Source organism: Eurosta solidaginis, chromosome 5 (genome assembly GCF_040869045.1).
Source record: "Eurosta solidaginis isolate ZX-2024a chromosome 5, ASM4086904v1, whole genome shotgun sequence".
NCBI classification, from domain to species: Eukaryota; Metazoa; Arthropoda; class Insecta; order Diptera; family Tephritidae; genus Eurosta; species Eurosta solidaginis.
In genome coordinates this window covers 274,452,965-274,479,364 of record NC_090323.1, presented here as the reverse complement: position 1 = coordinate 274,479,364, position 26,400 = coordinate 274,452,965, and the positions used below count along the sequence as shown (strand labels likewise).

The 26,400-nt window shown below is 40.8% G+C and overlaps 1 protein-coding gene across 2 annotated transcripts in view; it reads left to right on the top strand.

Moving 5' to 3' along the window:
• klar (klarsicht) overlaps nucleotides 1-26,400 on the top strand; it is a 225,993-nt gene that overhangs the window by 20,215 nt on the left and 179,378 nt on the right. The window lies entirely within an intron of this gene.

Below are 26,400 nucleotides of genomic sequence, written 5' to 3'. Positions count from 1 at the left end.
CACACCACAAACTTTAACACAATTTTTAACATAATTTAAGCACACAAAATACACTGATTGTAGTTTAAGAGAGTAAAAATGTTAATTATGAACAAATTAGCTGAATAAAAAGTGTACAAATAATTGTTAAATAATAAATACAGACAGTGGTAATTTAACAAATTCTGCTGTGGTAATACTACGTTTCCACCAAACCCAAAACTCCGTGTTTGCCAGTTTCGTAAGACTGTTAAAACATGTCTAAAAATATTGCAAAAGCTATCGAAAAACGCGTTTTAACTTCGTTATGAATAATGCGAAAACAAAAATCAAAAGTTGCATTTCTGCCAAGAGATATTTTGCATAAAAGAGTTGGCAAACACGGAGTTTGGGTTTGGTGGAAACGTAGCATAAGTGGTGAATGTGACCTACTAGAATTTTGTGAAACTTGCTTCACACTATTTTTCGTCCCTGCAACATATCTGGTAATAGCAGAAGGTGCCCATAAATTGGAATTCTGTTTGCTTTGACCTTGATTGAGGCAGTTTTTGATGTTAGTTATATTTACGCAATGAAAACGAAGCGCGGTAGGTTTTCAAAACTGATTAAACAACTTGTCCGCTTTTTTGAGATTTAAAACGGTGTCCACGGGTGTGTCATTTCGTCTACTAACCAAATAAAACAAGTCGTTCTAAAGAAGAATATAAGTTTGAATATGGCAACCCTAGGACTGGGGAATATTGTACACAGCTATTAATTTTGCACAGGGAAAGGTTGGCAGGTTTTTGACCTAAAAAATAAATACAAGGCGCGAAGAGATTTAAGGCCGAACTTCTCTTACAATTTTCTTCTAACTGGCGGGCCGTGACCGAAATGTTTTACGCGAACTCCGCACAGTATCTGCAAACACTCGGAATCTTCGGTGTAGTAGGCGGAGCACGCTTTCACCACACCACGGCGGCCGCAACGTGTAGAAACTCCCAAAAAGGTTTGTGACATCATTGAATGAAACTGAAATGGGTTCAGTGAAAAAAACCCACACGATGAACGAACTAATTGCAAACGAATCGGTAAAATTTACATACAAAAAAAGGTACAGGAAGGTAGATTTGGAATAGGTAGCGCCTCTTGAGTCTTAAGGACAACGACGAACTCTCGAATGAGGAACTCTCCCCAAAGGTTTTGTGGCAGCTTGGTAGTAGCTTAATGGTTGGTTACGACCATGTCGGACAATGCACAGATCCTCGTATATGCTACGCGAAGGGTGAATTAGAGAGGTGATAGGTGGCGATTCACAAATTTTGGAGACGATATGGTCTTCAAAATAACACTTTTTTCTACCAAATAAATGTGTTAAACAACTTTTTTTAAACCATTTTAAGTTTTGATGGTTCCTACCACCGGTTGCCGCCTAACTTTTACTTCAATTATTTGTGAGCTGTTTTCTCCTTGGCGGCCCACGTTGATAATTGAGCTAAATTCATTGCTTGTCGGGGTGCTTTCAACCTATAGGTATAGTGTATACCCACCAAAAATTCAGAGTTATGAAGGAATCAGAAAAGAGTCCTAAATCGGAGCGTTTGCGCTCGTTGTGAGCGCACTTGGGAGTCTCATATGAAAGCAATTCACTTCTTGCGATGGTGGTCCGATATGAGCTCAAATTCATATACAATTTGAGTCTAAATATGAGTGATATATGACACATATTGGCCTCTTAAACCGGTAATTTTCGGCAGCTTTTGGACTTCGAAAATACTCCTTTGAGGCGTTGTTTGAAAACGTGCAAATCTCTATATTAACGGCATAACAAGGAGGATAAAATCTGCTTAGATTTGAACTTATTTTACAATATTATTATTCATATATTATTCTATGAAATAGAGCTGAAAGATCTTATGTTATCGCTTTAAAGAGCCCAAACTGGAACAAGAATTGTCAAGTCGTAAGAAATTTTCTACAGATGTCTTCTTCTTCTTGTAGCGATAAATCAACACCCCTGAGGTTTTGGGAAGTAATATCACTGATGATGGACCTTTATCGGATATTGATCCGGTACTTTTCGGAAATCAGCATCATTGAGGTACTAGCCCGACCATCTCGAGAACGATTTGATGTGACCATGCCGAGCCTCCTAGGTCTGTGAATTTAAGTCCCTTTTTACGATAGTAATGCCTACTCCCTAACCCGCTGTGGTTGCATGGAGCGACCTATAAACGTGCTTCTTTACTATTCTTGCGGAGAAGGATGAAGTTTCATGAATGGCACAATTGTCTTTGAGTGAAATTTCTGCTCCTTTTAATACAAGAGGTCTGGGGCAAAGAGGCCGTCATCTCTTTGGCGGGCTGCAGGTACATCTCATACATACTACATACATCTTTAGTAATTCTTGGCATATTCTTTATATTTTTATGAGTAAATAAGTAAATTTTGTGATTCATTGTTTTCTAGTTTTAGTAACAAATTGAGCAAAGAAGAGACTATAAACCAAAAAAAGCGTGTTAAACTGCAGCTGGCTCAGTTGGGCTGGAAAATGTTTTAAATAAGTGATGTTGTCACTTCAAACTATAAATGAATATTTTTGAGCTCATTTTCGAAGACATGACCTTATCTCACGAATATCCATACATACTTATATATTAGGGTGGGGTGAATTTTTTTTTTTCGAAATCGCTTTTGGCTGACCTCCATAAAGTTGCCTTTCTAGACCAGAAATAAAGTTGAAAATTTTTATTTCATCATCGTATGTTTAGAGGTGCCCCAACGCAAATAAACTTTGAAAAAGACGGTAGGTACACATTTTTTTCTTTTTTTGTCATTGATTTACTTTCGCTTGTTGTTATCGTACTCATTGATACACTTGATTAGAAACATACTATTATCAACAAAAAACTGTAAAACACCATTTAAAATCTGTCGTTTTTAGTTATAATATGTAATTCTACGAAAGTTATGTATATTAAAAAAGAAATAAAATAAATATGTAAATAATGAGCTTTGTAAAATCGCGATTATTTTGCTGAACTTCTTGGGGCTGTGGGCACCTCAAAACGCCATCCTACGAAAATAATATTTGGTGGTTTTGGTTAACTCTTATAAAGACAACTTTTCATTGCTAGGCCATTACAAAAAAAAAATCCATAGGGTATCACTCCACCCTATTATATATGCTGTACTACATGCTCATACATCTTCTATATTAGGGATGTACATTTTATGGTTACTCCATTTTATCTTAATATTAAGAAATCAGGCGTAAAACTGGCAAAATATGAGGATGGAGGTGAAAGCATATTCATGGCTGCTTTTTAAATGGCTCAGAAAGATTCCTAAAGCTAAGTCAAACGTGTTAATGAGTCCTTATCAGTTACCAAATAGCACAAATGCAAATTATCATACCATGTGGCTAGGATAGATTTTCAGATTCAGCAGAATGCAAGTTATCTGTGTGGAAGGGTGATTTTTATTACAGTATTTCGGTTCCGGTTCCGGTTCCGCAAAACCATTTTCATTTAGTATGAGGAAAGTTAATTCGTGGTAGGACCAAGTCTGTTAATTCTCTTGAAATTAAATAATATAATAAGGTATGAATCGTAGCTAATTGAGGGTGACCCTAAATTTACTCCATGTATTTTAAACTATCAAACTTAAAATTTTCTCTTTTTCTTCTTGGCTTTGTTTGTTGCAAATATTAGGTCAACATGTTGCTTGGTTTGTTCATTTGCACTTAATTCTTAGCACCAATAATCAACAAAGAAAAACCATGAACAATAATTGTTGAGACTTTGTTGCCATTTCACCTATGTAAGAGCTTTAGCACGTTCACAATCGAATGCCACTGGCATACTCGTCTCCAATAATTATCCACTCGGCATCTCTGAATTGAATCTTCCAACACATTCTCCAGCATACATACATACTTACATACTTTCTATATGAAATTCTAATGTGAAACCGCGGAAAGAAAGAAAAAAAAAGCAAATTGAACGTGAATGAGGAAATAGTCACTGCCAACCCATGACGTCTAGCTGAGGCGTCAACATGAAAAATTTCTACTATTTTAAGTTTATTAGCTTTTGTTAAGAACGTCAAGCAAAAATACTCCAAAACCAATTATTAAAAGGTATTTTGAAAGGAAATCTTCAATTGTTGTGGCATATAATGGAATTTTAGATAGATGTGGCGGGGAGGGGAGGGCACAAACAGACAGACAGAGAAGAGAAATGCTTTTTCTTTCAGATATGTTAATGGCATAAGAAAGTTCACATTTAGGCATAAAGTAAAAAGTAAAAGCTGTAAAAAATTAAAATTTCTAGTTTCAGGGTCGTTGCGGTATTTAAGTGGTGCTGTGGTGATGCTGTGCTGGTTTAGATCCGCTTTGTGGGCGATTAAATCCGCGTGGTGTCTTGGAGTTTGTATTTGGTCCAGAATTGTGAAATTTATCTTTTATATTGTGTTAACCTACATATTTAGCTTCATATGTTCTAATTTTGTTATTGTGTTTGTTTCTTCATATGTAGGGCTTAGTCTCTCTTAGGATGCTGTAGTGGTAGCACTCAAAAATGTGCTTAAAATTGCCGTTCACTTCTTTTGTGGTGACGCCTCATATCAATTCCTGCCATTTGCAGAGCTTTTCGTACGCCAACTCCAAAACCAACAAATTCCATTATAGCCAATATTAAATATTGTGCAATTAATGAAAAGGCGGCAATACTCAATTTAACTCATAATTAAACATTTTTTTTAAACTAAAATTGAAGTCCATTAAGTCTTTGTTTAGTTTGATTTCTTTTGTGGCGTTAATGAAGTGGCGTTCATCCAATATTTCATTAGTTGTTGTTGCCTTTTTCGGTTCAAAATATTTCGATTTTTCCATAATTACTTTTGAAAGTTTGCAGTATTTTATTTTTTTTTTTTTGTTAGTGACTCGATTTCGTGGAAACAAAAACCATGAATTACACAAATAAACTTATAGAATGTATGTATGTCATGTGTGGAGTTATTATTTGTAATGAATATGTACACTGCCGCTCATCTGCATAGGTTCAAAATGCGTATTCTTTATTAAAAAAAGTCCAGTGTTAGTGTAAAGTCTGACAGTGGTAATTTCCAAAACTCGTTAATCTGTGCAGAATGGATTGAAAAGTCCGCACTCTCTCCCCTCCCCGCCTCTTCTTTTTCTCTATAGTCTTACTCTTAATTTTACTCTTACCGTTACCTTTCCTTTACCTCTTCTTCACCCAGACGGCTAGGCTCGCTGTTTCGTTCCACCCTCTTTTAATCCTTCACCCTCCATCTCCAGTTTTTATCTTAATCTTCGTATTTCCTTCCTTTTCCACTCCTCTCCCAATTTCGTCCCATTTCCATAATATTTCCCTTCCTCTTGTTGTTTTATTAGCTACTAGCAGGCCCGGCAAACGTTGCTCTGTCCTAGGATTGGTCTATTTGCACAAATTTAAGTAGTTTTTACTCTCCCTTACCTTCTCTCGCCCTTTTCTTTATCTTTTTATTCACTCTTCCCTCTACCTTCATCTTTTTTTGCGTCTCTTTCTCACTCCGTCTTTTAGCTCATTTGTTTTCCGCTACATCTATCCATTTCCCCCTGCTCCATTTTCCGAAAAAAAAAAATGTCTTAAATACTAATGTAGGCAAAGGGCTACCCCAAATTTCAGACAAATCGAACCGAGAATAGAATTTGTTCCAATAGATCGGTCCTTGGTCCACTTCCCGGAAAGAAACTTCACAGTAACGCTATCCTATCTTTACGTTGTATCCGGTATAGCCGTATTTCAGCTTTGAACGTACTAACGCTCACACATTTTCTATTTTCCTAGAGCAGACCTTTTCTTTCGAGAATCACTGCAGTTTTGTATTTACCTTATCTCCCTAACACTGGCCCTCTGCGACGTCGGAATTAGGTTCCCGAAAAAAAAATCGCTGCATCTGGCTTGCTTGTCATCATTCAACCGGTCATTCAACATCGGCTCACCCTTCGGCACGCGCCATACAATTTGAATATCGCTGCATTGGGTTCCGATCCACCGATCCACAGGTCGGTGCACCGCTGGCATCGCTACTCACTTGTCTAACCATTGCCAACTAATCCTACAAGGCCCTCGGGCACCTGCAACTTTTCACCAGACACCTGCTCCGCCGTCATTAGCCTTACCAATCGATTGGACACCAGTAATGGGTGATTCGACCAGAGGTAGCGATATAATGCACCTATACTGATTTCCGGCAGTGTGTTGAGTGTTGTGTACCCATAAAATGTATTATGCGGTCGGGTGTGTCGAGATATTGAGTTCAGAGTGCGTAGATGGATGCTAATGATGGATTTCAAAATTTCAATTCAAATCATCTCTTTTGTGTTTCAATCATTTCGTGCAAATTGCTTTTGGTTTAGGTTTAGGTGTACCATTTGTAGTTGTAGTTGGAATAAAAAGTTAATCCAAAGTAATTTTAAGGGCTCACCGACTGTGGGCGAACTCAATTACACCACAATTCCCTCCAAACCAATGTCACATAAACAAATTTCTTGTAAGAAACCCAGAAATCATTTCGAAATCTCTAAATGGTGTCGTGTACGAGAAATGACCGATTGGATTAACTACAAACAACAACAACAACAATAATAATAAGATTGGTTGCAAACTGCGAAAGTTACCAAGTACTTTATGACCAAAAGCAGACTTCAGCTGTGAGCCTTAAGACAGGAGTTCACTTCACAATCGATTCACCGAGCGCAGCGTAGCATTCATTGTTTCCATGTAAAATTGAGCGAAAAAAATGCAACAACAACATCACAACAGTTGTCTTATGCAAAATGTGATTGTAACTACTAAGTACAATTACCAAGTTGATTTCTTTCTTTTGGGGTTTTCGTTTTTTTCTTTTCCTTTCCTGACACAGTCGGAATTGAGTAAATGAATTTTGGCGCAGTAACTGGCAAATATGAAGCAAATGCGGGAAACGAACACCAACACCCCCGCGCGCTGTTTTGTAAAACAATAGAATTTACTACGCTTCAGCGAACAGCACCATTCAAAAGGCAGCGGATTGGATTTGGCTGCTGGAGGAGGATGGAGGATAGTGTTGTTGATAATGGTGCTACGTGATGCTTGCGGGTTTCTGATTGTTAGCTGTTGATGCTGTTGGATTTTTGTTGTTGGCAATGGCGGTTAGAGAGTCATCGTAAATAAAGAGACATTAAATTATGACCACCATAAAAACACGATGCAACAACTACAAAAAGCGGGTACAATTATTTGTTGTTTTGCTGCTGGTATGCAACAGTTTTATTGTTACTGTTATTCCAAAGCCGCTGGATAGTAGTGGCGCGTGCCAGAAAGACCAAAAATGGATTTGTTAGCCGATTCGATTGCTAAATCGCTCTTATTTTAGTGTTGCTTTTGGGCGAGCAGTCGACGGGGCAAAGTTTAATGAAATTGTGCTGGACCACGCCAATGCTTAGACACACTTAGTTGTATCGAATTGTTTCCACCTTCACTTAGGCTTTGCCCTCTTGGTTGAATGATCAACGTGACAATGCAGCAAAATAATCACAAGAACAACACAAAGTACTGTGTAGCATTAGCGGATTTTTGCTTCGTCTGCGCAGAGAATCTGATAACTTTAGGTACAGATAAAATTTAAGAATTTGCGACGAAGCGGACTCAGCACCCAAAGGTTCAATCTGGTAGCTGTATTAAGAGTTGGGGGGGGGGGGGGGGGGGCGTTTCTACAGTATCAACAACAGAAGCTTGACAGCGAAAGATCTGGAGAAACGTCGGGTATTGCTGACTACCACATCATCAATGCTCATCCTTGCCGACCCTTCGAGCATAACTTTGTCCTAGAAAGGAAGACACTGAAATAAGCAGTATAGATAGATAGATGTTGTGAGGTTAAGCACTGCGACCTATTGGTCTATAGTGCCCTCAATTCTCTTTACAACACTTCATCCAAGCCGAGTTCCCTGAGAAAATCCAGAATGGTTCCCGGCTTCAGAGAGTGTATGTGACTATTTCCTAGTTTGGATGATCCTAGGATTCTAAGTCTTCGTCTCGCGACTGCCTCACATTCCTTCAGGATGTGTTCTGCAGACTCATCTTCGACATCACAGAAGCGACAGAGGCTACTAGCTGATATGCCTAATTTATGCATGTGGCTCTTTAGCCTACAGTGACCTGTGAGTATACCTGTTACAATCCTAAGGCTACTTTTTGGGAGGTTAATCATAGCCTTATATCGCTTCGAGTTGTACCCTCCTATTAGTGCCTTTGCCTGCCGAAGTCCTGGACTCTCGCGCCAGTGTTGTTCTCTGAGGCACGCCTCCTTTTGTATAAAGTCCTCCCTTATTGTATGTGACCCTATTGGCACCATAGGCTCGGGTCCTATTGGCTTTCCGGATGCTGCCAACTTGGCAAGCTCGTCGGCTCGCTCATTACTATCCACTCCTCTGTGTCCAGGTACCCATCCTAGACGGATGGTGTTGTTGACTCCTAGATTGTTTAACCTCTCCACGCACTCAAGGACTGTTGATGATTTGATCTCAACCGAAGCTAATGCCTTGAGTGCAGCCTGACTGTCGCTGAGTATAACGATTTTCTCGTTGGTATATCCCCGCTGTAAATTTATCTCTGCACACCGGCTTATGGCAACAACTTCGGCCTGGAAGATGCTCGGATATTTTCCGAGTGGTAGGGATATTTTGGTTCGGGGCCCGAAGATCCCCGCTCCTATGCCCTCCGGTGTCTTCGAGCCATCGGTGTACCATATTATAGTGTGTTCCTGGTGAAGCGCTTCAATCCTGGAGGTGTCCCACGTACATTTGTTCCCCAGCTCTATTTTGAAGCGCTTCTCAAACTTAATTATCTTCCTCGTATCATCTCTGGGAAGTTGGATAAGTGGAATCTGCTCCTGCAGCTTCGCCATGCTCCGTGACTGTATCACTTTGCCTCTTCCACATCCCTCTTTAGCTATGTTTACTAAAGTACTCCTGGCTGCCTGCTCAATTATTATATGTAGAGGTGTTAACTCAAGCAACACTTCTATTGCTGCCGTCGGGCATGTTCGCATGGCTCCCGTAATGCAGACACACGCTAAGCGTTGAAGCTTCGTGAGCGATTTTTGTACGGTCACCATGGTTGTTCTTGATGCCCACGCAACTGCTCCGTACACTATGATAGGTCTCACTATCATAGTGTACATCCATCTTAGGATCTTTGGGCTGCATCCCCAGGATCTTCCTGCAATACCTCTGCACACCATTATTGCTCTTGTAGCCTTTGATATGGTGTTGTCGACGTGTTTCTTCCATAAGAGCTTAGAGTCAAACGTGACTCCCAAGTATTTCACCTCAGACGTGTACTCCATCTGTACTCCATCCATTGTGATTTGCCTAATCCCTTCCAGTTTCCTTTTCCTGGTAAAGGGCACAATGGATGTCTTGTTAGGGTTGATGCTTAGCCCTACCTCAGTACACCATTCTTTCGTTAACCTCAATGCCCTTTGCATTATGTCGCAAAGGGTGCTCTCAAATTTGCCCCTTACAATGATAACAATATCATCCGCGTACCCCTGACATCGGATTCCGTTGTCTGAGAGCCTCTGTAGAAGTTCATCTACTACCAGGCTCCACAGCAGGGGTGACAGGACGCCCCCTTGTGGACATCCTTTCGTTGTTTTAATCTCTACTGTGCCGTCCCCACTTGAGGTTTCGGCAATCCTCGTGCGCAATAAGGCGTTTATCCACATACGGATTGGACGCTGTATCTCTCTTCTCTCGAGTACCCGATTCACACTTTCGTGTGTCGTGTTGTCGAAAGCCCCCTCTATGTCCAAAAATGCGCATAGAGTTATCTCCCCGCACTCGAGCGCACTTTGGATTTCTGTGGACAGCTGATACAGTGCAGTTTCTGTCGACCTGCCTGTTCTGTATGCATGCTGATCTTTATGTAGTGGCACTCTAACGAGAGCCTTTGATCTAATCTCATGGTCTACAATCTTCTCCATTGCTTTGAGAGCAAAGGATGTCAGGCTTATAGGCCTAAAGGACTTAGGAATGGAGTAGTCCTTTTTAGCCACCTTAGGTATAAAGACCACTTTTGCTCTTCTCCACATCGTCGGGATGTATGCCAGTGCGAGGCTATCCCTCATAATCCTGACCAGGTGTGGGATCAATTCCTCGCCTTGCTGCAGAAAGGCTGGATATATACCATCCACTCCCGGAGACTTGTAGCTCTGGAAAGACTTTACTGCCCACTTAACTGTGCCATCGTTGAAGAGTTCTTTAGCGAGGTTCCAATCTGTGGGTGTTGGTCTCCCTTCTCGAGCCTCCTCCGTTGAGGTATCCGAGGATGCGTCCGGGAAATGAGCTGCAAGCAGGGCACGTGCTCTTTCTTCCTCAGTCCTTGAGTAGGTTCCATCAGGGAGCTTAATTGATAGTCGTGTCTCCCTTTGGTCCTTGGCTAGGGCTTTGTGGAGCCTTGCCGCCTCTGGAACCTCCGAAATACCCTCACAAAATTTCCTGAAGCTCTTTCTTTTAGCTTTTCTAATCTCTTTGTTATATGCTGTTAGATTCGCTGTGTATTGCTCCCAGTTTCCCGTGCGCCTCGCTTGGTTAAAGAGTTTGCGCACGGTTTTCCTCATTTCCGAGAGTTTCCTCGACCACCAGGGGGTTTTATTTCCTGGGCCTTTGGATTCTCGACAGCTAGAGTTAAACGCTTCAATAATGACACGGTTGAAGTTATTAACTCTTGTCTCCAATTCCATATAACTTGTTCCTCTGTTCCTACTATCTATGATAGGAAGATTTCCCTGTATTATGTTCCTGAACATGTCCCAGTTTGTGTTCCTGGGGTTTCGCCTTGGTGGTCCTTCTATGGGCATAGCCCCGATGACGAACTGGATAATAAGATGGTCCGACATTGAGGGTTCAGAGGAAACCCCCCATCCAGAGACCAGCTCATCAGCCAGATCGTTACCCAGGGTTATGTCCAGGACTTCTTCTCTAGACCTAGTGATGAAGGTTGGTGAATTCCCAACGTTGTATATGCTTAGGTCATTACTAATAATAAATTCAAGAACGGACTCACCCCTCGAATTGGTGTCTGTACTGTTCCATACCTCGTGGTGCGCATTCGCGTCGCATCCCATGATCAACGGTATTTTTGCCCATCTGCAGTATTCCGTCAGTTTCCTCACACCCTCTGGAGGGACCTCGTAGTTGTCTCCCGCAAAGTAGGCCGCTGCGAAGACGATGTCTGTTGACTCTCCTTGTATTACCATCGTCGCCTGAACTGCTACGAGGTCTTGACTCATAAACTCTGTAATGCAAAAATAGTTAATGGAGTTGTTAAGCACTACACACGCTCTTGGTCTTTCTTGAGAAAGATCCCAAATTACCTTATTATTTCTCTCTTTTAAGCCTCTCACCTGACCTTTGTACACCCAAGGTTCTTGGATGAGTGCTATGCCCAGATCTTCCGAGGCAAACCTGCGTGCTATTACTGCCGAAGCAGCTTTAGCATGGTGCAGGTTGATCTGGGCAACCTTTGTGTATGGGCCGGTCAGTGCTGAAGCCTTACCGGCTCGTCCTCATCGGACAGCCGCTGGTTTTCCTCTCTTCTGTCCTCCAAACCTAGGTCTTCTAAGTTTAGACCTTCCAGGAGCTCCTCTGTTGATGGAGCTTGCGTATGCTCTTTACCGGTGATTAACCCGGTTGTTGACCCTGTGGCTGACGAGACACTGGTTGGGCACTGGTTGGATGTTGCTGCCCTGGATGTTGTTGCTACCTCCTCGCTTTGCTCCCCAGTGCTCTGGACTTGTCCTGGAACGGGGGGTTGTTCCACACTGGCTTGGGCTTTTTGCTTCCAAGGTCTGACCGGGACGAAGCTGAACCGGTAGTTCACCTTGAAGCTAGCTTCCTTTATTTTAATGAACGATGCCTCGTCAATTGCCATGTTTACCCGCAAGCCCCCCTCCTCAGCACTGCTGCTGATTATACGCCACATCCCAACATTTAAGAAGGTGTTCTGTGCCTTCAGCAGTTTAAGTGCGAATTCTTTGTCGCTACTTCTGGGGAGATACATAGTGACGGTGTGCGTCGGCGGTATATCATCCCTTTTCCTCGTAATAAGGGCAGGGCCCTCCCAACTATGCAGAGTTGGTGTGACTCTGGTCAGCCATTCGGCTGTTTCCTCATCCTTGCAGTCTACAAGGAGTAATCCTGGCCTTAAGTACACGCCGCAGAAAGCCAGAGATTGCTTTCCCCATCCCTTCGATACCTCGATCATTATCGTGTCTTGCAGCCGCGTCAGCTCTTCCTGGCTCAAGACCTCCGCCGGGTATTGCTTTGGAAGCACCGCCATCCGTATGCCCTTTAAGGCATCCGAGTAGCCCTGCATTTTGGGCCTCCCCTGCGCAGTTGATGTACCAGGTGCTGGCAGCGGCGCATTCGCTCTTCTTGAGGTAGACGGTGTGGGGTAAGCTCTCTGTCCCCTGGTCTGCGTTGCGTCCTCCCGTCGTGCCTGACCTCTTCTTCGGTTGTCAGCGGGAGCGCTTTGCTTCTCATTACGGCTTTTTTGTTGATTCCCGCGGTTATGTGACCCGCGGTGATGCGATGCGTGCTCGCCTCTTGCCGTTTCCCTCTCACCCCGCCTTGATTTCCAGGCGGATGGGTTCTTCTTGCTCGGCCTCATGTGTTGCAGTGCCTTCTCGCGTGCACTGTCCGGGGTCCTTCCCTGCTTCAGGTATCGAAGGTACCACTTCTTTCCTGCGCCACTTAGCCCGATTCTTCTTGGGTCATCGAAGCCACCTGGCTCCCCCAGTTCGGGCCAGCTCGCAACATGGCGATGCTCTGTGCCAGAGTCCTCGAACGACGATGACCTCGCTCTGGCATTCGCACTTTCCTTTGGCGATCGTTTTCCGCGGTCTAAACTCGACCTCTTCCTTCCTCCGTCACGTTCGGCTTTGTCGTCCCTTGACTTGGACCGTCTTCTTTCCCCTGGGTACTGGCGATCATGCATTTCACCCAGGTGTCTCTTAGCTGCTGACTCCCTGCTGCTATGGCAATGTCTCTCCCTTGAGGGTGAGCGTTTGCGGTTTCGACTTTCCCGCTTCTCTTGCGTCTCCTCTCGGGGTCTCCTTTGCCGGGTTTCGCAAAGGCTGTTGCTGGCTGCGATTTTTGCCTCTGCCCGGCTTGGCCCACTGGTGGTGATTAACCCACCATGCTGTGGTTTGACGCTGCTCTCCACTTTCGTGGTGCTCTGCCCACTGTGCTGCTGATTTCTGCTGGTTGTGTTAGTCTTCACGGTGGTGATTAACCCACTGTGATGTTTGCCTTCGCTACTCGTCTTGGTGGTGCTCTGCCCACTCTGGTGCTGGTTCTTGCCTGCCGTGTCTTTTTTGAGTTTCTTGACCGTCTCGCTTCCGGACGTTTGGTCATCGTCGTCCCTGGCATGCTCCTCAAAAAGGGCAAGTTCTTCTGCAGTCAGGTTTAGGTGGCTTAGGGAGTAGGTTCTCTCGCCATGCTTTTCCCTTCGGCGTTTGTTGTTACCGCCACTCTTTGCTGTCAACTTGCTATCCCTCCCTTCAATTTGTTTTTGTTGATTTTTGTTGTTGTTGTTGGTTTTATTTGTGTTTGTATTCATCATCTTGTTCGTACGATCACATGCCTGCCGTGGCAAGCGTAGTGATCTATTCAGTATAAAAGGGGAACTCGGTTCGTCCACCGCGGCAGAGCCCCTTGACGCGGTAAGGCCATAGTTACTCCCCAAGGTGGCCCGGTGTCAGGGAGGCGCCGTTATAATACAGCCGGTGTTGTAAACCTCCTGGCTGCAAACCAGTCCAATGGGCACGGTGTCGCATAACACCCTGGATTAGGAGGTGACAGTTCCTAGTTACCGCTCGCATGCGCGACGAATCAGTCGGATGTGAGTAGCGAGGCTGCTCCCATCCGGCCGACTCGCGACAACTTGTGATCGGCGTAAGCCCCTGCACCACTACAAGGTGCCTGTCCTCGCAGGGGAAATAAGCAGTATAGTGGAAGACAACTTTGAGGTGAAATTGTCGCTGATCTACCTATTATCAATTATCATCTTCGAATGTACTTATGATGTTACTTCATTTTTACATTACGGGACAAGGATAATAGTCTAAACTTGTATAAATCCTGACACCGAATGTAGATTCAGAGTGTGAAGAGTACAATAGATTCATCTACCAAAAGGAAAGTTAGGAAAAGACAAAAAAGCAGGCCCCAAAGTTGGAAGGAGTAGTTTTATTCACTTAAGCACAAAAAATAACTTTGCCTACATAGAATGCCGATCAATCCCACTCTGCTATGATTTCTCACACCCCTATCAAAACAGCATGTTTCATAGAACTGCCATTCGTTGAAAATATTTAAATGGAACAAAGCTGCAACTACAACACAGTGAGCTCTCGAGGTCCTTATGACCAACTTAGGTATGCAAATATTTTTTACTATCAGACTCAGATATCTGAAGCAATGGTACTAAAAAAATGTATCATAGCTGCCACAAGGAGGAGGAAGAGGAGTCGGTTCACTTTTTCCAACGTCCAGGACAAAGATTTTTGGGGTCACGCTTGCTGATGTATCTTTTCCCAAGTTCATATGGCTTAGCAAGAAATAAATGAAGATTTCCTGGTTCGACGAATTTACTCCCAACCGAACTTGACCCATTACCACACTGAATGCATGATGTATGTAGCAGGGAATTTGTAAAGGATAGTAAGATAGTAGACAGCCAACAGCACAAAACCTGATTGTGCAAGGCATTTTAATGTGGACGGTTCTGGACTTCCTGTGATAAAGAAAACTGACCGAAAGTGTTTTAGTTTTCGTGTTCTAAAACACGCGGATTTGATTACGTAAATCACCGGGCCACAGGCTTTCACCAAAGACTTCTGGGCACACCGTTGATACCAATAGATTGCATTAGGTGCTACCCGTATACGTAACCCAGCGGGTCAGGGGGTTAGAATATACCCGCGGTAGGTATGCCTGTCGTAAGAGGCGACTAAAATACCGGATTGGCCTGAAGGTTTAATGTGGCCATATAAATCGTTCCCGAGATGGTCGGGCCAGCTCCTTAATGATGCTGTGTTACCGGAGCGTACCGGATCTGTAAACGGCAAAGGACCATCACATCGATCACTCCCTAAACCTTCGGGGAGCAACCGTATCGCTACAACAACAACAACAACATTAGGTGCTACAATATATAATCTATATTGGTGAGGTACGAGGCCTATCTAAAACCTCTTATAATTGAGGAGTTGCGTGCAAAAAGGGATCTTTGAAAATTATGTTTTGAGATTTTCCAATAATGGCGAAATAAATTGGTAAATAGATGTTACCTTTTTGCATGCAACAGAGAATTAACAGTGGTTTTGTGTGTCCCACTTTCTATGCAAAAAATGGTAGATATAAAATTTCAGCGAAATCGGGAGACGTTTTCATAGCTTATATGGGGATGCACACTGTATGGGAGTATGAGTAATAAAATTTTTATTATGATCAGAGCAAAAAAATTGCACAGAGCTTGACATTTTGGATTTCACGAAGTCAGTGTCAGAGATATAAAAAAAAATATTTGGTTTGGGCATAAAACTGGGCATTTTCTTTCTTTCTATATCTTGATCCCTTTTTGCACCCAAATCCTCAATTTATGGATAATGACATCCGGATAACGCACGGCAACTCCACTGTGAGTTCCGGAAAGCCTTTTACTCCCGGAATGGCTATCGTGGGTATATTCTAAACCCTTAACCCGAAGGGGAAGTTTGCTCAGAATATGCACTCTGCAGATTATCCCTCGTAAGTGTAATCACTACGCTGTGGAATAATGTGGGAACAATGTACGTGGTAAAGTTAAGGGAAAACAAGTAAGGAAGGCTAAGTTCGAGTGTAACCGAACACTACATACTCAGCTGAGAGCTTTTGAGACAAAATAAGGAAAATGTAGGAAAATGAAACGAGGGTAACCCTGGAATGTGTTTGTATGACATGGGTATCAAATGGAAGGTATTAAAGAGTGGGAGTGGGTCATAGTTCTATAGGTGGACATCATTTCGGGATATCGCCATAAAGGTGGACCAGGGGTGACTCTAGAATGTGTTTGTACGATATGGGAATCAAATGAAAGGTGTTAATGATTATTTTAAAAGGGAGTGGGCCTTAGTTCTATATGTAGACGCCTTTTCCAGATATCGCTATAAAGGTGGACCAGGGGTGACTCTAGATGCGTTTGTACGATATGGGTATCAAATTAAAGGTATTAATGGGGGTTTTAAAAGTGAGTGGCCTTAGTTGTGTTGTATATGTGAAGGCGTTTTCGAGATATCGACCAAAATGTGAACCAGGGTGACCCAGAACATCATCTGTCGGTTACCGCTAATTTATTTATACGCATATGTGATACCACGAACAGTATTCTTGCCAAGATTCCAAGGGCTTTTGATTTCGCCCTGCAGAACTTTTTAATTTTTTTCTACTTAATATGGTAGGTGTCACACCCATTTTACAAAGTTTTTTCTAAAGTTATATTTTGCGTCAATAAGCCAAGCCAATAACCATGTTTCATCCCTTTTTTCTTATTTGGTATAGAATTATGGCATTTTTTTAATGTTTTATATCGAAAAAGTGAGTGTGGTTATAGTCGGATTTCGGTAATTTTTTATACCAAGATAAAGTGAGTTCAGATAAGTACGTGAACTTAGTTTAGTGAAGATATATCGTTTTTTGGTCAAGTTATCGTGTTAACGGCCGAACGGAAGGACAGACGGTCGTCTGTGTGTAAAAACTGGGCGTGGCTTCAACCGATTTCGCCCATTTTCACATAAAACAGTTATCATCATAGAATCTATGCCCCTACCAAATTTCACAAGGATTGGTAAATTTTTGTTCGAAATGAAAAAGGGCGGGGCCACGCCCATTTTAAATTTTCTTTTATTTTTGTACTTTGTTGCACCATAGCATTACTGCAGATGAATGCTAACATAATTTACTTTTATACTGTAAAGATATTCAATTTTTTGTTAAAATTTGACTTAAGAAAATTTTTGTTTAAAAAGTGGGCGTGTTCTTCATCCGATTGTGCTAATTTTTATTTAGCACATATATAGTAATAGTAGTAACGTTCCTGCCAAATTTCATCATGATATCTTCAACGACTGCCAAATTACAGCTTGCAAAACTTTTAAATTACCTTCTTTTAAAAGTGGGCGGTGCCACGCCTATTGTCCAAAATCTTTCTAATTTTCTATTCTGCGTCATAAGGTCAACCCATCTACCATGTTTCATCGCTTTATCCGTCTTTGGCAATGAATTATCGCATTTTTTCGGTTTTTCGAAATTTTCGATATCGAAAAAGTGGGCGTGGCTATGGTCCGATATCGTTCATTTTAAATAGCGATCTGAGATGAGTGCCCAGGAACCTACATACCCAATTTCATCAAGATACCTCAAAATTTACTCAAGTTATCGTGTTAACGGACAAACGAACGGACGGGCGGACATGGCTCAATCAAATTTTTTTTTCGATACTGATGATTTTGTTACATGGAAGTCTATATCTATCTCGATTCCTTTATACCTGTACAACCAACCGTTATCAAATCAAAGTTAATATACTCTTGCAAAGCACGCTGAGTATAAAAAAGGAAAAGAAGAGAAAAGAGAAAGGAAGATAGTAGTCAAAACCGAAGGCAAAACTGAAACCGAAGCCTGAAGCGGGCGGCATTTTATCAATTTTTATTGTGGTGCTAGCGGTTTTCTATCGATAAGTTATCGGTTTGTTTTGACGGGTTATGGGTGTGGTACCAATTTTTTATCGACGAGTTGTCGGATTGTTGTACAGAGGTGTGTTATCGACGAGTTATTGATTTATTATCGAAGTGTTATAAATTTTCCATCGATAACAAAGGTTATCAATCAGTTAGTAACATTTTATCGAGGAGCTATGGGGTTGTGATAGAAATATATCGATTTGATATCGGTAAGTTGTTGATTTCTTATCGGAGAATTACCAATCTGTTATCGACGTGTCCTCGATTTTTTATCGACGCCTCAGTGGAACAGATACTGATAACACTATAATAGCACCAAACAGCAGATGACTCGGCGATGACAAACCGATAGCTCGACGATATAACTTGTTCGCTAACGGTTGTTACCGATAATTACCAAAAGGGCCGACATTATTTGTTTCTGGTATGGATAAGGTCTAGTTAAGTAAAGTGGGAAGTAAACGGTTCTTAAACGATGTGCCGCGCAGTGGTTCACTAAGCCCTTTCGCTGTATTTCTGCCATTTTTTTCTTAACAAAATTTTCTGACTTAGCAGATGCCTTTCGGAGTCGGTATATGACTATGTAGGTCCGTCAAAAAATGAGTTGGTTTTCTCAAGTAAATCGCTATCCTAATGCTACAAATTTCACTTTCCGGCACATATTGTTTATCTTAGAAACATTTTTTCTTGATATTGTATTGTCAGCGTTTCTGAAAGTTGTTGGGATTCTTAAAGTCGATGTTATGAGGAGCACTTTAATTTAAAAGGTCATTCGTATCTTTTTTAATCCAATAATTGTCACCTTTTATCCACAGTGCATTGCTAAAGAGTTTGCACCCGCATCCGCGTTGCATCCTTATGACCAAAATTGGCTGCCTTTTTGGCAAGGAAATATAATTTTTTACGCTTGACTTGTCACAAAGCGCTGTGCATTACAAAATCCATTTGTTTTTCGGCCATTTACGTCGATATGTAAGTATGTGTGTTGGTATGCATGTAGTCGTTTTGTTGCATGCAACTCGCAATTTTTTTTATCTAATCAGTAGCTTTGAGCCATGAATGGCCAGTTGTGCGGAGATTTTAATCGCTAATCGTGGCGGTGGCAACAATTTATCGATAGCCCACAAAACGTTTTGCTAATACCTACACGAGCTCAGACTTGGTTCAGTAATTCCCTTACGTAAAACTGAGCAATTACCATAAAATCAAAGGAGTGTAGGTGAGAATGTGTGTGTAATGTAGAATGCACTCGAAACAAAACAATTTTTAATTCCAATTGGTGGAACATCGAAGCGTTTCCCCCGTTCGCATGCGGGGATGTGTGTGTTCCTTACATCCCTCTATTAAAAGCTCGTACTTTGAAAGTGAATATGAAGTCGTAGTGGTGATGGTTGTTATTGTTTTTGCTTTTGTAATGAGTAATTCAGTTATTGACATGACTACTTTGACAGCCAAAATTGTAACTACCCACGTTTGTTGGCGCGTGCACTTTGACTTGAATCAGGAAACCATAGCAATGTATTGAATGAAGTATTCCGACAAACTGTTGCGCTTTTGGGCATTGGCAAATACGCGAGCTTAGCTAAACAACACAGGTACTCAGTTCGAGTCAATGGGTGCTTATCTATCGCACCTTCATTGACTTCATCTTGCCACACTTTGCTGACGCTAAGCGGTAGGTGGTTGGTTGGCAGCGAGCTGCGGCAGGTGGGAATTGGACATTGGGCATTGGACGGTGGTTGGCTAATATTCGTTTGTTGTTAGATTGCCAATTCAAAAAAAAATTTTAAGTAAATTGACAATGCGCCTTCTCAATACTGCCTCATTTGCTATGCCATGCCATGCTATGCAATCTCAATTACCTTGTGTCGTTGGAGCAAAACAGTTGTCGCATGTCATGAGGTGCATGCACCTTCACTTCGCCATGGCGCTTAGTGCTTGAGGTTTTTTCCCGACAGCCACTTGGAGTGCTAAATGCAGCAGTGCAAACTCTTACTTCGTACTTTCTATTATATAATACAGTTTTTGAATCGTGGCAGGGAGTGTGAAAATTGTGGTACTTTGCATTGCAGCTGGCACTACTGTTTTTGCTATTGTATACTATCTTCATACTTAGTTGCTATCGGTGGTGTACTTTGTTACATTGTTGTGCGTAACCCAGCTAAAAACTCTATAATTTCGAGATGCAGTTAAAGTTAAATAGCTTTGTCATATCTTAAAAGCTCCGAACGAAGCTCGTTTAAGCATCGCTAATATCATGACAGGTATCATGTGAGGTGAGCATCGTGGGATTCAAGGGGCTGCCAGCGTAATCTAATGCTTTTCGAACCCAATTGTCAAATTCACGTTTCCGTGGCAAATCCTGTTTATTTAGCATGCGAGGCTCAGACGGTCCCAAGCTCCTCACGTTGGCTGTTCGAGAGGGTTCAACGTGGTCATATCAAATCGTTCCCGCTATGGTGGGTGTAATACCTTAATGGTACTTTTTCCAGAAGGAGCCGGATCAATATCCGGCTAAGAACCATAAAATTCTAGACCTTCGGGGAGTTTCCTTATCGCTACAAGAAGAAGGAGGTGAGCTCCGGAAATCGTAAAGGGAAGCCTCCGGCTAAGAACCATAAAAAATTCTAAAACCTCGGGGAGTTTCCTTATCGCTACAAGAAGGAGAAGGTGGGCTCCGGAAATCGTAAAGGGAAGCCTCACCCACTTTTAAGGTTGAAGCTGTGATGTTAGACTCGGAGTGTGGTCAGGAACACCTATGATAGCATTGAGGCTCCAACATAAACCCACCGTAAGGTTGATACGATTTGATAAAAACCCTGTTTCAGTAAAAGCACGTAATCGCTAAAATTGGCAGAAAGAAGAAATTTCTATAAAATTTCGTCAAATAAATTTCATTTTTTTGCTACTTGATAATTTAAGAAAAACCTCAGAAACTTATATTTTTTACATGGAAGAAAATCTAAAACACCCCTCAGAAAAAAATTGTCAAACATCAATGCGAATTTTGAGAGACCAATAGCTTGTCCTTTATCAGACTAAAATTGATTGGGCGACAAAAATTTTTTCGCGTACGTTTTCTAGATTGTTTTGCATAATTTCAGATACAAAATTCATAAAAAATTTAAATAAGAATTTAATAGACAAAATTTGATAGAAATTGCCTCTGCCATTTACATGGTCGTTTCTGTATGAATGCATCATTGTTCGGTTGCTCTGAATCTGACATTCTGCGGTGGCGCAAAACAAACGACCCTACATGAGACCGCAGCTTTCGTTTGGCTCCTTTTGCTGCACTTTGGGGTTTTAAGGGTCCAACGACCAATGCAGTGGGTTCGCTTACTAACTGGACATTTTATTGCGCAACTGGCAATCCGCTTGCGCAGTGCCCTTAAAAAACTAAGTAAAGCATTTCTCAGTCGCTCATAAATATGTTGCCATAATTCACTTTTATGTGGTGTCGCTGGTGGTTTTTTGTTGTTGGCCACATTTGATTGCCCTGCTTACGATTTCTTTGTTTTTCCATTCGCATATAGTTTTTATGTACTACGTGTCTGATGGACTTATCATTTTGAAAAGTTTATTCGTTTTCAATTTGATTTTTAGCTCAAGAAAAAGTGAAATCCAAGTTTTCATAATTAAATAAAAAATCGAAAGTAAACCCAGCCATCAGCCTTCAAGTGAGTCTGTCAGTCCTGTATCAACATCGCACTTATGTGGGCTCATACATATCTCTATTACCATGTTTTACATAAACACATACATACATACATACACACAATTTGTGTGTATAAATTGGGTTTACTTTGGCAAAGGTACTGAAGTTTACTTGACTGGAGACATTGAACTGGATTATCATAAAATAATGCAATTGTATTTGGATATCATGAAAAGAGAAATTAATGGCATTCAATGTGCTGACGTGCATATTTCCATTAAACGAATTATTACATTTGGAGCACAAATTCCTAAAATGTATGCATTAATGAATGCTGTGTGATTGCGCATGCGCATAGTGGCTTTAACACCTTTCTCACGTGGTTGGTGGTTGGGTATGCTCATGTAGTTACATTGTTGTTTCACGTAGGAGCCCTTAGCCGAAAATTGTATAAATAGAAAATGAAAAATATAGCCCACGGTTTTTCCCTTTTAAATGGGATCTATCGACAAGAGACTACAAATACAAAAATAAGAAATGAATAACAAAAATAAAGTAAAATTCGATAAAATATATTTAAATTATAAAAATAGTGCCAAGGTAATCACAGTCAACACATGATAATAGCACTCTGCCAATTTCTCTGTGCCTATTCCTTTTTTCCGCAACCTACTCCTTTGCTGCCTCTCATAATCTCCACTTCTTTGTACCCTCCTAATCGTCCGTTCCTTTTCTTTTGACTTTTTTTTTACCATTCCTCCCCCAGATTCTCTATCTATCTATTAATTTACTGCTTGATATACATCTTCCCTTCCCTCTTTATTTATCCCTTTCCCTCATCGTTCCCCTTTTTCCTATTTCTCTTCTCTCCTTTTCATTCTATTTTTCGCACCTCTTCTTACCCTACTTCTCTTCCTCAGTACCACATCTCTCCCATCTCTCTTCTATTTCCTTTTGCCTCTTCCTCTCCTACGCAGGATATATACAATAATAATAAGTAAATATTTTCGAAGTAATAACAAATTATTTTGTTTTTTTTTTAAGATGAGTGGCCTTACCCACTTTCCCAAAATAGATACATAATTTATTTGCAAAGTACATGCACCCAATTATGTCCAAATACTCGCCATTTATTTTAAACGGTTTCCCCCATCGTTGCCATATATTTTTTCCCCCAAGTCGTGAAATGCCGCCCAAAACATCGTCATATCTATGGCAACAACCAAAGTCGATTTAGGACGAAATTGGGTTATTACCAGGTGCCGTACGATGAGATCGCCGGTTTCATTCAACAATATTATCTTTAAAAGCGCTTTCCTGAAAATTTTCTTTGGTTGTTATTTTTTGTTGCCACACAACATATGAAAGCCTTTTTAATTTATTTCGTTTTATTTTATAAATGACAAAAACGTCTTAAAAGATAAATTTTGAATTTCATATAAAAGTTACTTGTTTTCAGTCTATTTCATTTCTTAGTTAAAGACTTTCACGTTAATTTTTTTAGTATATTTATTTGCGGTTCAATATTATGACAGGAAAGGTTATTTAATTTTAAATAATCTTGAGCTCCAGGCCTAACAATAATTGTTTTGTCTTATTATTGTTATGATACATTTTTTTTCTTTCTTCTATTATAATTTAATTTAAAAAAATTTTCAGTTAAGAAAAAATGTATCACAACAATAATAAGATAAAATAATTATTGTTAGGCCTTGAGCTCGATTCGAACAAGCGATCTTACAAGTCAGTAGGCCGATATAACAACAAAAATTGTAATTTTGAGCCAGCAATATTCCTTTTAATGTATCAGTTTCCAGACGGTTTCTGATTTTTATTTTGTTTAAATTTATTTTAGAAAAATTCGTTCTAAATTGACTGATGAGTATGACAAGCTCATTATATCTGCAACGAATGCAGCGTATGTAGAGTCAGCTCTTTTAGTAGTAGAAATAGTTTTCCAAAAAACTTCTGGGGGAACCTTAGAAATGTCTTCAAAATATGTCTTAAATTCTAAAAACTTCATTTACCTATACTCGCTATCAATATCCTGAACAATTTTCTGATCTATTGTGTGTTAAGAATGTTGCAAGATCAGATGCAAAGAACAAGTTCTTTTGGATCCATGAAACTTAAGTTTTGTAGTACAACATTGTTAAAATCTAAATGATTTTTAATTTGATCATACAGTTCACTATAAAAATAACACAATTTTGTTTAAATTTGACTTTTCCTTGCTCGGAAATGTTAGAGGCAGTCTTAAATCGTAATTTTTCTTTACAAAATCGTCCAAGCGTCATTCTAGTTGAAAATCGTCAAAATGACGACGGCGTCGTCAATCTGTTAACACTGGTTTCCCCTTACTTTTTCACTCTCGTTACCTCACTTCTTTCTCCAGACCAGGACAAATTTCTACAGGAACAATACAACGTGCTAAAGTCTTCTTATTGATAAATAGCGAAATAGAAATTAACATTACAACCCAATCGATGAAATTGCCGAAGTAAGAATTGTCATTCCCAAAAACAATAAAGCCCCAAAATATGACGGGTTACCTGCACGGATGTGAAAAGTTGCCAAAACCCAAATGAAATTTAGAATGGGCTGAGTACGTGCATCTCTCCTCGAATTTAAGCAAATGGAATTTACAGAACTATGGCATAAAAGCTGCGAAACTTGACAAGATTATGAAAAGGAAAATTGAAACATCTTTTTGTGATTTAATAGCCCAAAAGGAGTCTCTTATGCAGAGGTGGGTGGCGCTTTCAAACTTGTATGACTTTGACAAATGACATTTAGTAACGTCTATGGCTCCTCCAAAATTCAAGGTATACACCGATAAGCTCGGCAGACTATAGTGCATACTGAGCGGTGAAAGAAAAGCCGCTAAGAGTTCTGGAATCATTCAAGTTGAAAATCCATTTTTTTAATGCGGACGTCGTTTTGAGGCGAAGTTACCGAAATATAAAACTTAGTAATGAATTTGTGCGATAAAATAAATTTTTAACAGTGACGGATGGATGGGGCATTGAAACCAAATCCTTTGAAGGCGGCTGATTTCACTACCCAATTTTGGATAAACTACAAAGTTCTTTTCTAAATTCGCTGTTCAAAGAAACTTTGATCTGAATTTGTTTTTGCAACAAACAAATATTTAAGCTAGCCGCCTGTAATTAATGGCAGATTAAAATACAATTTAATTATTTAAATTTTTATACGTGGTGTATTCTTCGGTGGAATTACCCCTAGCAAATCAGTGAAGTCTATTTCTTCCAAAATTGCACTATATGAGAAAAGTTATGCACGTTGAAATAGTTTTTGTAATCATAAACGATATTTCAACATATTTGTTGTATAAAATAATATCTCGGCTATTCAACCTAATCATTTCATAGTTCATTATTTTATCAATATCCATAAAATAGTGTGTGTCATTCCTTTAATATTGAAAAGTAATTACCAACTGAAGATAGTCATTTCCAGATGTTCATAAAAAGCGAATCTTTCTAACCATCACTACATACAAATTTGCATTCATTAGTCAGGCCATTGTCCGAAAAACCTTTGTCATTGAATGACCCAACCGACATTCTCATCATATGAAATTACACATTACAGCAAATTAAGATATTTTTTTCTTAAACATTTGCCTTCGCCATTTTGCTGAAAGGGGACTTCGTACAGATCGCCCCTGCTGAACATACCAATAAAATCGAGCACTCTAAGTTCCTTTCAATTTTAACCTTTTTATAAGGACGAGCACCTGCTTGGACGCCAAAGCTGGAACACTTCAAATTTTGCACATTTGTTCCAAAGACCCCTAGGTTAGGTTGAACTGGCGGGTCAATAAAACCTCACATAGACTAAATGTGTCCATAGTGTTAGCAGAATTGGTTCAACAATTCTTCCTGCAGCTCGCACTTCCCACATCTGCTGTTACTGACTAGGCTTAACTTGTAAGCATGTGACGCCAGAAGGTAGTGTCCAGTTAGTATGCCCATCGTGAGCATTAAGTCGTTGCTCTTCAGAGATATTAACTACTTTGTGAGTCTTATATCGTTTTGCACATGATCTTAGAAATTTTGCATCCCCGCGCTTCTGTCCACGCCTTTCCTGCTTGATGAATCATATGCAATTCCTGTCTACTTTGATTTCACCCAAACGGATTGGGACATCTATCGTCAATTCAGCGAGTGTTGCACCCTTTGCCAACTCATCGGCCTTTTCGTTACCTTCCATCCCTTTCTGACCGGGACCCCAGTACAGTGTATGATCCCGGCTGAGCGAAGTTTCTCCGATGCTTCTTTGCAGTCTAGAACACTTCTTGATGAAGTACTGTGTGAGATTAATGCCTTAATCGCCTGCTGACTATTAATATATAAATTGACGCGACAACAGTTAAAGCCCGCTTCCTCAAGAATACTGGTATGGTAATACAGCCTACACTCAAGCTGCCACGAGGCCTTAAGCCTTGTTGCAGTTGCTAACGTGATGTTTTTGGCCATTAGGTCTTCAGGCGGGATGTGTAGAAAGACATGCAATGCTGCTGTCGGGGTAGTTTTTAGGGCTACCGTTATGCTAATCATTGATAATCTGCATACCCCGTCAAGTTTTTTGGTATACGTACTTTTTTGTGTGGCTGTCACTCCTCCAAGCTTTGGCTTATCATAGAGCTGATTGATGTTAGTCATCTGCGACTTGTGATGACTGGAACGTCATCTGCATATGCCGTAAGTTTGCCTGGTCCTCCGTCGAACCGCCTAAGCAATTGGTTTATAACCGGCATCCACAGCATTGGTGATAGAACCCCCACTCCGATGTTCCTCTGTTTACATTGCGACATCATCATTCTACAGCTTACCAATCCAATTTGTTAAAGCCGGATGAACTTCAGTTGAGTTGACACTGTCCATGATTGCTCTTTTCGAGACAATGTTGAAAGCTCCGGCAAT